Source organism: Numida meleagris, chromosome 1 (assembly GCF_002078875.1).
Source record: "Numida meleagris isolate 19003 breed g44 Domestic line chromosome 1, NumMel1.0, whole genome shotgun sequence".
NCBI classification, from domain to species: Eukaryota; Metazoa; Chordata; class Aves; order Galliformes; family Numididae; genus Numida; species Numida meleagris.
In genome coordinates this window covers 140779635-140796175 of record NC_034409.1, presented here as the reverse complement: position 1 = coordinate 140796175, position 16541 = coordinate 140779635, and the positions used below count along the sequence as shown (strand labels likewise).

Below are 16541 nucleotides of genomic sequence, written 5' to 3'. Positions count from 1 at the left end.
CTTCAGCTTTCCTTCAAGTTACGTTTCCTTCCAGTTAAGAAGTTTTGCTGTTCCCCCCCCCCCATTTACACGTGGCTCGTCAGAAACATTCACCACTAAATACTGCTGTGTAATTATTCTGCCTGCCCCAATGGTAGATTCTGCCAGTTTTCAACCCAGACTACAGCTACCACCTCAAGTGTGGCAACGCTCAAGCCCCCATTAGCACAGCAGGTTAGGGACTTCATGTATGACAGGAATGTTGACTGCCCACAACTACCAGTTAAATTAGTAATTTTGGCAAGCCCATGTGGACATCACACATTCCAGGTTACTCTTGAGTAAACACCTTTGCCTAAGCACTCAGGACTCGAATGAATTAGCCTTCAGATCAGACTGTTCCTCTCATTTTTCCTTTTGAACCTTTGTCATAGACCACATTTCTCTTTGCTCTGAAGAAACTTCTTTCAAACTCTTTCATGCCCTGAATAGAGCATACCCAAATAAGCTTCCTAATGTGTTTTTAGCAATGCTTGCACTTAGGCTCTACTTTAAATGTGAGAACAGGATGCCTCAACAAAACAGCTCCACATACCAAGCCCTAGTGTGGAGTTTGCCACCATAAATGTTCTGATTAAAATAGAAAGCATAATTGAGCTCAGACAAAAAAGGCCATGAAGCACACCTTGCAAAGCTCGTAAAGTCTCTGCAAAATCAGTCATCAAGATTCATATTTGCAGTATAGATGTTAAAACCAATGAGCTGGCTGCAAAAACAGCATTTTTTCCTCAACTTTTTATTATTTTTTTTCCAAAGTTTTCATATGAGGATGAATTGTCAGTATGGACTAATGTTTTCAGAGACCTCATTGAAAGGCCTTCTAAATGGGGAAAACACTGTCCTAGTAGATTTTCATGTTGTCTGTATAATTACAGATTAAATATATTTTCACATGAATGCAAAGCATTTTAAAGAAAGAATTTCATGGATACAAACCACTATTTCAGGAATACAAACCTTGGGCTCGTCTCAGGATTTCCTCAATTTACTTAGAGCAGCTATTAACTTTCTCATATGCCCATCATGTAACAGGAAACACCTCCTTGTGATTTCTACACTGTTTTACAGGAATTCTAAAAACAGATTTTTCAGTTAAGATATAATGTAGTACATATGAAAAGATTTCAAAGGAAGACATCAACAAAAGGGAAGAAACCTTTAAGCAGTTCATGAAAACTGCAGCTTCACCATCAGTTGTGCTAGTTGAGATTAACCCGTTACCATAAATATGAGATATCAGAACATATAACTTGATGTATTAAAATACTCTACCTGCTTCTTCTGCCTGCCTTCATTAATAGGGTAGTTTCTTTGCATGTAGAAGTATTTGTGGAAAAATTCTTCCTTAATTCATCACCTATACCTGTGAGTAGCCATATACTGACATTTTAGTGTTACATCCGACCTCTCCCTTCATGATGCTGTCTTGCTGTCATGGCAGTTTTTAGGGAGCTCAGGGGAAAGCTCAGCAAAGACTTGTCTAGAACTGATCAAAGAGTAAATAATTTGTTCTTTCAGAATTGCCCACTAAATTTTCTAAACATAAAGCAACATTATCCATGGACATGCTATTATTAATCTTGATTCCTGCATATGAGTTCTATACAGGTACCTCCTAAATTACTCTCCTAAGACATATATGGCATCTTGAAGAAAAACCCTGTTTAGAAACCAATCAATTCTTATTAGTGAAATAGAATGCACATGGTATTGTTAGGTGAGGACTAGAAACATGGCCAGAGAAATTGGCAGGCAAATGTCTTTTGATCCACATCATATTTCTGAGTCCAGGAAATAAAGCCAGGGTTCAAACCTTATCAGCTCTCCTCAATCCCTGCCAGTGTTGTAAGAGCAATCACACTGCATTGCCACAGGGTCAGTGCACTGTCACCAGGGGCCTCACTGCTGCAGAACGGAGCCCTTGTCTGTCTAGGGATAATATCTAGAACAGGCTCTGCAAAGCACAAATGAAGGGCTAATAATCTCTGCCCTAGAGAGCATGCCATCTGACAGTCTGCGCAGCATTGAAATTCATAAGCTAGACTCTTTGGTCCATGCCAAAACCTTGAAATAGCCATAAGACTGCACAGTCTGTAGCTTCTGCCTGTGAAATAAAGAAAGAGTCAGGGCTTTAAAAAAAAAATCTGCAGACAAAAGACAGCAGGGTGGGAGGAGCACACGAAAACAAAAGCAAGTATTTGAATTTCCTTTTTTTTTTTTTTTTGAAGATTCTCCCTAACTTCTGTAATGAAGGAAGCAGCATGATGATGTACCTAACTTATCCCACCAAGGATCCACAAAACTGGTAGCACACTACATAATTTCTCCTTACTCTTTTACTTTTCTAGTCCCACAGAATTCCAAATGGTGAATTGGCTGCAGAGAAAATATTCAAATAAAATTTTGTAAAACACTTCAAAATACTTTCTCATAAGGGGATTTTTTTTATTTGTAGTTTTTCCTATGATGCTCGGATGCATCTATTATCTAGAAAATAAAGGAAATCGCAGAAATAGATGTCCTAATTTGGTGTGCTGATGGACAGTCGGCTGAATATGAGCCAGCAGTGTGCTCAGGTGGCCAAGAAGGCCAGTGGCATCCTGGCTTGGATCAGAAATGGTGTGGTGAGCAGGGCTAGGGAAGTGATCCCGCTCCTGTACCCAGCACTGGTGAGCACCTCAAGCACTGTGTTCAGTTTTGGGTGCCTCTGTACAGAAAGGACATTGAGGTGCTGGAGCAGGTGCAAAGAAGGGCAACAAGGCTGGGGAAGGGCTTGGAGAATATGCCCTATGAGGAGAGACTAAAGGAACTGGGACTGTTTAGTCTGGGGAAGAGGAGGCTGAGGGGAGACCTCATTGCTCTCTTCAAATACCTGAAAGGTGATTGCAGTGAGAGTGGGGCTGGTCTCTTCTCACTGGTGACAGGACAAGGGGAAATGGCCTCAAGTTGCACCAGGGGAGGTTTAGGTTGGATATGAGGAAAAACTTCTTTCCAGAAAGGGTTGTTAAGCACTGGAACAGGCTCCCCAGGGAGGTGGTTGAGTCACCATCCCTGAATGTGTTTAAAAACTGTTTGGATGTGGTGCTCAGGGACATGATTTAGTGGTGGGTTGTTAGGGTAGTATGGTTAGGTTGCGGTTGGACTTGATGATCTTGAAGGTCTTTTCCAACCTGAGCAATTCTATGATTCTATGATTCTAATGTATTTTGGTTACAAAGAACAGTAGCTGCCTCTAAAAACATTAGTCCAAGTGGACACCCTAAGTACAACTTTTAAAATAATACACACTAACTCATTCTCCAAGTATCCTTGCTGCTTGCTTTCTTTCCATCCTCTCTTTGTTCAGGAAGTTCATTGAATCACAGCTTTTTTGCCTGCCTGAGCTTCACCCACACACTATCAGGAATGATTCATATTCCCGTAGCTTCCCCTCTATCCCCAGGCAGAGTCTCCAAACAGAAGCAGAAACCCACAAAGCAGCTCCCAGTTTCAGTCATCCAGCAATTTTCCCACCCCAGTAGATGTGGGCAACCACCCGTAGCGTTTACAGAGCTCAGATGCTGGCTGGGTACCACAAGGCAGCAGGGCTGCACTGCAGTAGAGATGCCAGGGGAGCATTTCACTCCACACTCCCCTTCCTTACCTGTGAAATGCCCCCACTACCACCCTTTACTCCAGGAACACAGCTCTAAATCAAAGTTTCTAACCCAGATTATGGTGGCCTCACCCAGACGCAGTCGATTCTCTCTGTTTTTCACCCATGCAGGGATATGTTGTAACCCTATTTCCGCGCATGTGTTGGACTGCGAGCTGATAAATGGCTCACTAAGTAGGTGGCCTACCATTCTTTCCGTTTCCCCTTTATTTTTTTCTTTTTAAACCTTGTGAAATTGACTCAAAAACTGGGGTTCAGGTAGTTTCATTTGAAAAGAGAAACAGATGTTCTAATCATAAACAAATTACTGATTACTATGGTCCTGAAGCTGAATTAAGCTATTCTACATGTGATAAATATATTTATTCTAACAGCTTCTTTTGACTTTTAACCTAGCAGAAAAACAGATACAAATTTTACTACCATGCCCAGCACCTCTGGCAAAATCTTGAGCAAGACACCTTGGGAGATGTCTGTTTTACACGGCTCCCTATTTCTCTCATCTGAGAATGTCACTTTGACATGCAAGGCCGTCTTTTTCACAAGGCAACATACTTCTGTGAGCTTGTGACAAATGGGGTAACTCAGTAATATTCTCCACCACCAAGTCCTGCTACAGGTTTGCACATCGCAAAGCAGCTGATGAGGCCATGTGTTCTGCCTATATTTTTCCAGAACCTGAGACAAGAACAGCTTTTTCTATTTTTGCTACTTTTTTTCAAGTACATTTTGTCTTAAGGAAAAAAAAGACTTTAAAGCAGCAGTCCACCTTGCTTTTTCTCTTCCATCCCTTCCCTAATACCTAATCCATTAGTTCGAAATACAGTAAAAGACAGTCAAGCAGGATTTTTCCTGATTAAAGACAAAACCGAAACAAATCCACACGCTTTCTAGAAATGAAGTTTAAAAAGAAAGACAAAAATGAAGAAATACTGCAAAGATCAGTTTCAATTTGTGTTTAATATTTTCTTTGCTTGCCACTGCCTGTTCTCCTTTCTCATCTATCCTGCCCAGTCTTTGATAAAGGTTGCTAACATGAGCAAAGTAGATACCCATTGGCATCTACGTTAACATGTAGACTGCTGAAGCAGGAAAGGATCTGTAGAGCAAAACAGCTGCAGCTAGAAGCCTGGCATTGCCTAAAATGCTGATATAGATGCAGCCCTGGTTACACAAAACTGCAAATGATCTCTAAATTCATCACTCACAGTGAGAGAGAAACATTAAGAATCTCTGATTCGCTAGGTTTATTTATAGAAACATAATGAAACTCTGCTTTTTCTTCTGTATTGTGTTACAGTAATATTGGTAACACTACACAAACATTGAATGGATTTCAGAATAACACACTTGGTCTAGAGGGAAGTGTCCCTGCCTATAGCACGGGGGTTGGAACTAGATGACCTTACAGGTCCCTTCCAACCCAAACCATTCTATGATTCTATGATCATTGCAGGTGAAGTACTAGGGTAGTGGAATAACTTTATGATGATTTTCTCTGACTTTCATTGCAGTAAATAGAGAAAACTTCCGGTACTTCTCTTCTAACAAGGTAGCTCACCTTAGCAAAAGCTTACATATCCATTACTTTGTTGGGGTGGGGACTGGGTTAGAATCACACACTAGGCTCTTTGAGGTATCTTTGCCTGTCACTTGTTCATGGATTAATATTTTATTTCTAAACTTGCTGGATAAATACTTTTCATTAAGTTCAACATAAATACATTAAGAATATTCTCTTTTCTTTTTTAAATCACATCCATTTATATATACAGCAAATAACTGAAAAGGAATTCTAATTAAGGTGCATGTGGTGACTGGCATCTGGTGAAAGGAAAAATTAGCTACTGTGAGTAGCATGCCCTTCCAGATGCACCATACTCTGCTTATGTTGGATTTGTGACCAATCTGTGACCAATAGTTGATAAGCACATGATCTACTCAAACCACTTACATAAAACTAACATTACAAATATTAAATAAGAGCATTCTGAAATTGCAGCTAACTAGTGGCCAAAAGTCAGAACATTAAACAGAAAATGTTTCTGTAAGTTCTAAATTCAGCCCTTTCTGTGCAAGAAAAATTTATCAGTCGTTAATTACACTTTCATTTCCACACATGACAGTCGGCTCACAATTAGCAGAATGATGCTGAAAAAGCTGCACTTAGCCATTTCAGATCTAAGATGAGTCACATTCAGCTATGAATTGAAGATCTGCAGAATACGTAGAGATTTAAATTCCTCAATATCACGTAACTTTTGTTTCCAGTCAACATACGTACTTCACTTGAGCTTGATAAAAAGAAAAAAGCACGAACCAACCAAGACTCGGAGGCAGGCACACAGTTGTAAGCCTCTTTAAACAGGATCTTGCAATGCAAATATATAGACAACTAAGAACAACCAAAAAATCCCACCCCAAAGAAAACAGCCAAACATGCTATAAGCCATCCTAACTGCTATAAGAAAAAAAATAAAAAACCAAATAATCACGTCCTTCGTCATGCTCTATTCTCATTTAAATCATCTCCTTCAAGCATCTTTCTTATTATATTAAGCAGAAATATTCTGCCTGAAACATCTCAGATCAGTTGAAGATTCTTCAAAATTTTAGCAGGTGCTATGGGACTCCAGATGCCTCATATTAGCCTCAGCAGAGGTTCCCTTGAAATGCAGAAGGACCTTTTATACAGAGGTACAGAAATCTCCTCAGTCCAGCCCACGCCTGACTGCAGAGAAGAGCCACAGGTGTGCTTAAGCTTGTGCAGCTTGAGAGTGCATTTCCACCTCTGAAGACAGAGTGACTGGCATGCATTGCTAGCCTTCCATTTCACATCTGCCAGAGCTGAGGTGTGCTACACGATCAATCATAACAAAGGCAGGGAAGAAAATAATATCATAACAACACTTTACTGTGTATAATGAGCAGTTTACTCATACAATTATGGAAAACATTTTTAAACAGGTAGGATTAAGCATCACAGGAAACTGCTGAGGTACATTATTTATCAATATGATCTGCACAAGGATTTGGCCCCCTCTTCCCGCAAATAACTCTCCCTATATATGGCACTTCACTAGGCACTAATTGGTAGCACTGTTGATAATCATACATTTTCCCTTGCCTTCAAAAGTCGTCGACTGAAGAATAATGTTCTTGGACTGATATTTTATGTTTTTTTTTTTTTTAAATGCTTAAGGAAAGTCTACAGCAATAACAGCTAACATTTGAAACCTGGCACACACAGTCTTCACTGACTAACTTTGGATTCCGTTTGTGTTTTAAGATAGTTTTCATATGAAAAAAAGACATACAAAGCTTTTGCAAATATAGCAGAAAATTGATCTGTAACTTAATTACCTTTGACTGTCAAATTAGCAACTAATAGTCACTCATTTGAAGTGCTATTCTAACCTCCAAAAGTAAAACACAGTATCTTCTGATATCCATCTGCAATTCAAACATACTGCCATCCAAAGGTGGTGAACAGCACTTGGGTCATAACATGTAGTAGGTAAACATGTTTATAGTATGAAGGAAACAAATTTGGACTCCTGATGAAACTCATCCCGATGAACATCGAGGGAAGAGATGCTGTGCAACAGTAAAAGTCCTCTGCTGAGGATTCTTTCTCCAGCTGACCTGTGATCTGTTGTTTACGTTAAAGGCTGGTAAGCAGGAGAAGCTACCTCATGGTTAGGTGTTTTAGAAAGCAATGATGGAATACTTTCTGGTAGCACCAGCATTCAGAATTATTGCATTGCTTTGGTGTTTTACAATCATTTCCAACAACTTAAGGACTTGATTCTCACGTTTTAAAAATCAGTCTCATTTCTTCACAAAAGTCCCAAATCTAAGAGAACAGATGTGACAGGATATGGGAAACTAACTACATAATTTTCAGCTTATTCTTCCTGAAACACATTTTCTAAAATAACTCCACAGCGGAGTCAATCTTGCAACACCAGAGAGGCTTTTTTTGATGACAAATCCACAACAACCAAGGCACCAAAGAGCACCTCTACTCAACTGAAGCAGATGCCTTTGTGACTCTAATACCTTTTTGCTTACCAGCCATAAGCAAGGACAGAGACAGGGACAGAGGAGGTACAGCGGACTGCTTTCTCACCAGCTGGTATCTAAGCAAAGCTTGAGCAAGCCCCTGACCTTCACAGTATATGCAGCACAGTGTCAATTTAACGCTAACAGATTTACCAAATTTTCCATCCTTTTTTATGTCTTCTTACTCTCTGTCCAGAATCTCCTATGTCCATAATATGATGAGGAATCTGCAGAATGGAGGTAGCTTAATTTCTTACAGTGTGAAGCTGAATAATTTTTGCTCCCTTTGTAATTCGGACAGTAACACAAACATGTATGCTAATGTCAGCTGTGCCCAAGAGTACTTGAAAAGCCAAATCAGCCCTCTGTCCCTTTTCCAGAAGACAAGATACATGATCACATAAGTTAGGCACAGTGCAGTTCTATGCCTGGAGATTACTGCTACACTTCAAAATTTCTTTACTTTGCAATGTTTGTAGCAAAACGTTCCCTTCAAGCATTAGCCATCTGGCAAGGTTTGCTTATCAAATCTTCTTGCGTGCCTCAAGGGAGAGCTGTGGGCAGATCTAAGGCAATAACAAATATACCAGATTAGGTTTTTGGTCTTTTAAGATTGTATTTACTTTAACAGAAAGTAGGGAGTAGAGGAATATTCAAAATGATACATTAAATTCACTACAAAATTGCTCTGTATTGTGGTAGAACTTATTCTATTTATTTATTTATTTTAACACAAAGAACAGTTTGTGCTTTCAAAATACTTACATAAATTTAGGTTGGAAACACTAACCAGAAAGGAACCACACAGCCATGCCAGTTATAATTATCATTCTAATATTCAGATTCACCCAAAATATCTCAAATTGTTTATCACATCATAGTCAGTTACAAAAACCTGACACCTGAGAATAGGCTGCTGGCTTAGGGAATATTTGTATGACTAACCAACCATGTGCTTAAATTAAGGTTTCAGAATCAAGTCAATAGTTGGTAATTTATTCTATTTCACAGATTCTCATATTTGCAAAACAAAATTGCATTTTTTTCTTCACTCTTCAGAAGAAACAAATTTTATCTGAAGAAAATAATGTCAAGCTCAAGGAAAGAAAAAGCAACCCAGCTGTGGATTTATGATTTTGTTGTTAAGAAGGCTGCTAATTCAAGCTTTCCCTGCCCTTCCCCTCCCCCCCCCTTTATTTTTATATGTCTACATAAGAAATTTCTGCCAGGACAATAATTCAAAAAATACGAAACACTATTCTATGGAATACATCCAGTAACTAATCATACTGGAATTACATTATCTCAAAGAAATTGAAGGGTATGGGCTCCAGCTATCATGAAAAATACTTCATTTTGACTGAAACCAAGTGAAGATACCACCAGTTTAGATGATAAATTTCCCTCTCCTCTTCTGCCTACCCAGTACTTGTTAATACTGATATTCAAACTCTGGAAAGAACACACATTACAGATTAAGATATCCCAGTACTTAATGTCCCAGTTTCAAAATCCTGTTTTGAGCTAACAAATCACTATTTTACCCGACATTCTGTAAAAATAAAACATAGTTTTATTTCTGTTTAATCAGAGAATCACTCAGATTGCAGGGGTCTGTTGTAATAGGTGAAAAGCAGAGCGTTCGGGATGTAACGCGGAAGGCCCTTCCCCATGGTGCTTGCTATTGGCTGACCTACTTAGTTGAACCCGTGACGTAGGACCCAGAGGCGGTACCTTTTGCCTTGATAACAAACTGCATGACCACTCCGTATATGGGTTTTCGGAAGCGAGTGGACAGAGCGCGATATTCAATATGATTGGCCAGTAGGCCGCGTGAGCTTCTGGAACTGTCTAGTAAAAGATAAGAAATACTATATAGTTCTGTAACTTTTAGCAATAAATGCCATTTTGCTGCTCATCATATTGGTGCTTACGTGCAGTGACTGGCCGGGACCAGGTTTTGGTTCTCAGCATGCAAGGGTAATACAAGTGGGGTTGCCGGAGTTCGGTAACAGGGGTCCTCAGAAGGCATCCAGTCTAAAATCCTGCTCACATAGTCAGCTCTGAGATCTCACCAATTTGCTCAGATCTTTACCTGGTTGCATCTTTAAAAGCTCCAAAGATGGAGGCAGAACTACGTCCCTGGACAACCTGTCCCACTGCCTAATTCTCCTACTAGTGAGAAAAAGTTTTGCTTTATAAATGATTGGAACCTCCCATTTTTCAGTCTATGATCACTGTCACTTGTTCATGTGTTATCCACATCAGAGTCTGGGTCAGTCTTAATCTCACATTTTCCACGGTGTGCCTTCAACTAATTATGTAGAAATAGCAACTCTCCCTTCCCTTAGCTCTCCCTGTACGGAGCATGTGGTTGCTGTTATGTCCTCTGAAGCCATCTCTGCCCCAAGGCTTACAAGTCTATCTTCCTCAGCCTGCCCCACCACTGACTGACTCAATGACTCTCTTGCCGACTTGAATTTGTCACTATCTTCTGTTTTCTGGATGGGTTAAGAACCATGGGCAGGACTCCAGGTGCCGTATGGATCCAAAAGGAATCATATCGTAAAATCACAGAATGGCCTGGGTTGAAAAGGACCATAATGATCATCTAGTCTCAACCCCCCTGCTGTGTGCAGGGTTGCCAGCCACTAGACCAGGCTGCCCAGAGCCACGTCCAGCCTGGCCTTGAATGCCTCCAGGGATGGGGCATCCACAGCCTCCTTGGGCAACCTGTTCCAGTGAGTCACCACCCTCTGTGTGGAAAAACTTCCTCCTAATATCTAATCTAAATCTCCCCTGTCTCAGTTTAAAACCATCCCCCCTTGTCCTATCGCTTATACCCCCTCCTGTTTATATGCTCCCTTCAAGTACTGGAAGGCCACAATGAGGTCTCCCCGGAGCCTTCTCTTCTCCAAGCTAAACAAGCCCAGTTCCCTCAACCTTTCTTCATAGGAGAGGTGCTCCAGCCCTCTGATCATCTTGGTGGCTCTCCTATGGACCCGTTCCATGAGCTCCACGTCTTTCTTGTGCTGGGGCCCCAGGCCTGGACACAGTACTTCAGATGGGGCCTCAGAAGAGCTGAGTAGAGGGGGACAATCACCTCCCTCTCCCTGCTGGCCACTCTTCTTTTAATGCAGCCCAGAACATAGTTGGCCTTCCGGGCTGTCAGCACACACTGTTGGCTCATGTCCAGCTTTTCATCCACCAGGACCCCCAAGTCCCTCTCTGCAGGGCTGCTCTCAAGGAGTTCTTCCCCCAGTTTGTATAAATACCTGGCAAAGACTGTTGCCCTGAACTCCTGGATGTACTCTATGACACAGACCTGGATGCTGTCGGCTGTCTCTTGTACAAGAACTCAGTTGGCTCTGTCCAGATCACTGTCTGCCAGGATCTTCATCTCCTCTCTGTACAGCTGCTTCCCAGTCTGTTTCACTGCATAGAGATTATCCAGCCTAGCTGTAGGACTTCATATTTGCCTATGTTAGATTTCATGGCTCCTGTTGACTCATTCCTCTTGTTTGTCTAAGTTCATCTAGATGGCAGCCCTAGTCTCAAGCTCATTGATCCCCTCAGTTTGTTGATGATATCTTCTATCTCAGTCTCCAAGAAACTCATAAAGATGTTAAATGCAATAAAGACCCAAGACTGACTCCTGCAGTACTGCACTTGTAACTGACTTCTTGATTCTCGAGTACTATCACCGATCTTTAGCCCAACCACTCAACTGTGTATTTTTTAACCATTTAGTAGTCCACTGACCTAGTCTAATGTCTTAATATGTATAGAATAATACTGTGGCAGATAGCATTGAAAGCTTTTCTAAAATAGAGGTAAATTACATTCACTGCTCTCACCTTGTCCACAAATAGATATTTTATCATAAAAGACAGTCAGATTTGTCAGACACGATTTGTCACTTCCAAAATAATGCTTCTTTATGTACCCAAAAATGTCCTCCAAGAAGACTAGTTGTGTATTTCTAGGGCCCACAGTAAGCCTGACCCTCTCTAATCCTCTGGATTGTCCTTATCACCTTTTATGAAGACAGGTATAACATTTGCCTTTCACAATTCACTGGGGAAATGATCTGAGCTCAGCACTAAAAACAGAGGCCTGGTTTTTAGTTTGCTGGCAAAGACTAAGGCTAAGAAAGCACTGAGTTCTACCAGTGCCTGGAATCATAAATCACCCACCCTATTCACCCATTGACTCATATTTTCCATGATTTGCCTTCTACTATTAATACAGAAGTAGCAACTCTCCCTTTCCTGAGTATCCCTTATCACTTCCAACTCTAGCAGAGCTTTGGCTTTCCCAACTCTATCCCTACAAGCCTGGGCAGTGTTTCTGTATTCCTCCTTTGCAACCTGTCCTTACCTCCATGTGTACATCCTTTTTTGTGCTAAAGCTCATTCATGAGTTCTCCATTTAATCAAGCTGGCCTCCTTTCTTGCTTCCCTGAATATCACAATGAAGAATGCTCTCCTTAAGGAAATTTACATGCTGTCCTTAAAGACCTGTCAGCAATGCTGAGCTACTTTGCCTTTCTGAGTTCCTGCCCTGGCAACAGTTCTCTGCAGAAGCAAGACTTCACTTTCCTGAAGACCAGGATCTGTGTTTGGCTAAAATCCTTTATCACTACTCTTTGATTTTAAACTCCAGTATTTCACGTTTCCAACAGTTAATGTTGCCATAGATTAATCATCACATCCCGAATCAATTCTTTCTTGCTTAGCAAAGCACATCCAGGAGACTGTTATCCTTGGCTGGCCAGCGTAGCACCTGTGTTATAAAGTGATATCTCGCATCTGTTCAAAATCTCTTGGGCTGCTCACATCCCATCTTTTTGCCATTCTCGTAGTCCATCTTATGATAGGAACATTTCCACCCCAATCCCATCTTTATTTCCTCAAAGAGAGAACTCTTTCACTCTATTTTATGTAAATCTTTTCTAACTGTCTATATGAATAGCATCCTTTTGATAGTCATTACAGTGGTTAAGCTGTTGGTTGCTCATCTCTGAATGAGAGAGTCCAATTTAACTGCTAGATCCCATTTTTAAGTCTATAAGAACACAGAAAAGCAGGATAACAATTATTTCCAGACAATTAGTTTGCAAGAAGAAGTAAAGGTGGTTCTGTATTCCACCAGACCAATTTGGTAACAAAGTTCCAAATGTCCCAAGTAGATTTTTGGTTTTTTTTTTCCTTTTGAAATTGACATGATACAATCCTACATACACAAGAAAAGTCAAATTGAAAGAAGTCTGGCAGCAGGGAAAATATTTTCAAAGCCTAGGGGATTTGAAGTTTGTTTTTAGGATTGCTGTTGGCTTGTGAGACTCCATGTGTCAGCTTAATAATCTTTGATATACTTTTTACTATATGTATCCCTAAACATTAAGCAAAGGATTAGGTAATTGTGTACATCATTTCAAGTAATTACATTTTAGGTTAACACTTTTTCTTATATGCTTACACTCTGGCTGAATGCAAAGCTCATTTTAAGTAATGTAAATTTAATCTGACTGCTCTCTTAGAACAAAGGTTGTTATTTTGTGTATGTCAATCTTCAGTACAATCAATAAGCAAGTGTATAGCACAAGAGAAGCATGGAAAAATTTGCTACTCAATTGTTGCTCAGACAAAGGAAGTTCATGCAAAGAAACAGTGTAGGCAACTCTGTCTGGGAAAGGGACAAAAGGGAATGGACAGAGGATAATCCTTTACCATCTTGTTTCGAACTTTGACTAAACAGTAGACAAGCTGAAAAAAAAAATATTAAAGGGTGACATTACTCAAGAAACAGATTCTAGCCTCAGAGATTAAAGACAACTGTAAAAGGGTTATCGGAGTTTAATACTGCAAAATACTTGGAACCATGAGCATACATGAATGTCAGAAAAACTTTCAAGATCTGAGGATATCTCTCAGCACCTTGGAGAATAAACATAGTAAATTTTTATATGAGCAAAACTGTATGCAGAAAAGGGTGATCAGAGAAAGTGCTTATTCCAAACAAGACATGCAGTAGCTCAAAATCATCTTTGATAGTGAATTTTTCAAGGAATTGGAGTAGGTATGGTACATATTTTTTCCAAACCTAAGCACTGCTCTGATCAACAAAATTTTTTACCACGTGCCTTTTAAATACCTGCCTGAATGTCAGGTCAGATGAATCAGTCACATCTGAGTGTCTCCTTTGACAAAAATTAGATTTTCTTTTAGACAATAAGAAACATTCTCAGAGGTGACTCATGTACCTCTTTGTAGTTAGTTTCTATGATGTGGACGTTACTCATTCTAGAAGAATTTGTAGCTTAGTAAGAACCAAGTACAGCACTCCATCCAGCAAACACCCTCTACCCAGTCCACTCGAGTCAAGCACTGTCACAGCAGTCATTATAAACCTACTTGGACAGTGTACTATTACCTTAATGTAAAAGCAAGACTTGATTCAGCCTTGCTAAGGCATGCAAACGTTAGGAAATCAATCAGGTCTCCATGAGCACAAGCCCTAATCATAGGCACTGAAGAATGGCTTGCTTCTCTTATTTACATGGTAGTGAGAAATCCAAAGGCTGCACACATAAACACAAGTAATATAGGAGTGACTTCATTTGTGTGTTCCTGTCCACAATATTAAATAATTCTTGGCTGCTAAGCTTTTATTGTTATTAGCTTGTGTTGAGAGCTCAATCCGTGTGTTAAATGCTATGAGAATAATTGTAGGTTTTGATAGGTTGAAGCTAATATTGAGCTAACAAATGTAATGTGTTGTTTATGAACAGTAACAAGGAAGCACCTAATCCAAGACCTATTCAAAACAGGCAAAACCTGTAAGTTACCTGATTAAAGAGATATAAGGTATGTTTTAATAAATGTTTCTCAGACTGAATTTTTAATATCACTGACTGTTCATATTCAGTGGGTACAGGAGGGGCACAGAGCAGTTGCAACCCCTCTGCTCTGCTCCCCAGTGACACTGTTGTGCATACAATTATTTGGGAACACACTTTCACACAAAGTGCAAGGCAGATGTTTCATCCAAGTCTGCAAGCACCACAGGACTATGGCCTAGGGCAGAAGAGAAGATGTTATATCAATGGAAGAACATGTGGTCCTGCCTCTCAGTGATCCCGCATCCTTAGGCACTGAGGCAGGGATGTGATTCAAGGCAGAGATGCTGTAAATATGAGCTCCCAGCTATGCTTTGCTAATGTTTCTCATCTAGCCCTCATTTCTCAAGGCCAGTGACTATTCCATCACCCCTTGAGTCCCATTCTTTACCCACCTATATTTCAAAATTTCATCTTATTTCATCTAAATTTTCCATCTATCTACATGATCTTCCCATTACAGGTGTGCAGTCCTTTCACAGTTGAGAACTCAAACAAAAGGACAGCCCACGTTGCAACAATATTATACATCTGAATGCCTTATAAATTTGGATCTCATCTGGCCTTCACCAGCCCTGAGTGTGTTAAGTAGAAGAACAAGTGGAGTCATCCTACTTAAAAAATCATAGTCCCCATGTTTTAAAAACAAAACAAGGCATTTTCAAAATAAGCGGACTATCATTTTAATACTGAATTGCTCTCAAACAAAGTTTCTTTGTTTTGAGATGTCTTGGACAGCCTACAAATACCCAAATGCTTCTCAGATTCTGAAAACCTTAAGAACAGAATTAACCCAAGCCTCAAACTCAGAAGTGCTAGAAACTGCAGTTATGTGCAGTATAACTCAGTAATAAAATATAAGCTATGGTTTAGCCTAGTTGTAGATTTGTGTGGGAAAGTAAACCAAAATATACATTTCCTATTCACTAATTTTTTCACATGTACGATTTCACTAGCGACAGAGAGAAGCACAGTTCATTAATGACATATTGTCTCAAAATCTTTCCTGAAAAAATTTGGATGACACCAGAAAATTCAACTTGCCACAGAGTGCAGTAAGTGAATGAAGTACCTACTCAGTATCACAGTTTAAAAATATTAAAAACAAAACTATTTTATACCTATTCAAGTGCCTAGTAATTCAAACCGGAATCGCTAAGCTGCCCTGCTACCTGAACTTCCTTAGGTCAGAAGTTATAAACTACTGCTGTATTTGCTTTTTTTGTGAAGCTGAGGCAAATTTTCTTTCACTGGGATTAGAACTGTACAATTACTGTTCCATAAAAAAAAAGAAAAAATAACACAAAAAAAGAGTTTTTAAAAGACAGTAAATGAAAGTTTGATAACTTTTTACTTCTTGCTCAAGAGAAATACCAGCATTTCAATCATTTTAAATCAACTACTGAGTTTTAATAAAACAAAGGAGCTTGTTTGTCTTCTTCATAGCATTTAAACAAATTTTCAGAATTTTTAGAAAGCAGTAAATCATGAGAGGATTCTTATTCAATTTCCCAGCTACTGACAAGTTACTCAGAAGAGACAGATACGAATTCTTATTTACTCTCCTATGTCACTTTCATGTTCATTACAGGAATAATTTAACCAATACACATCCAGTGAACACATTTCTAGCAAAAATAAGAAGCATATGTTTTACAAGGCAATATCTTCTGAGATACTTGGACTGAATTTGTAAGTACACCATCATTCTAAATCTCAAATCAATAAAACATCCTGCCAGTCTGTCATAAAAGTTTATAGCAACATATAAACTATGCCCTTTTTTCCCCCATAGAGATTCTCAATTATAACAACCTTTTCACGTTTTTCTGAAAAATAATGTTTTAAGCATGATTATTTAATAAATCCAAACAAACAAAA

General features: G+C 39.6%; 1 protein-coding gene across 1 annotated transcript in view; it reads right to left on the bottom strand.

Annotated features, from left to right (window-relative positions):
• FGF14 (fibroblast growth factor 14) overlaps positions 1 to 16541 on the bottom strand; it is a 400171-nt gene that overhangs the window by 262639 nt on the left and 120991 nt on the right. The gene's annotated exons all lie outside the window — the stretch shown is intronic.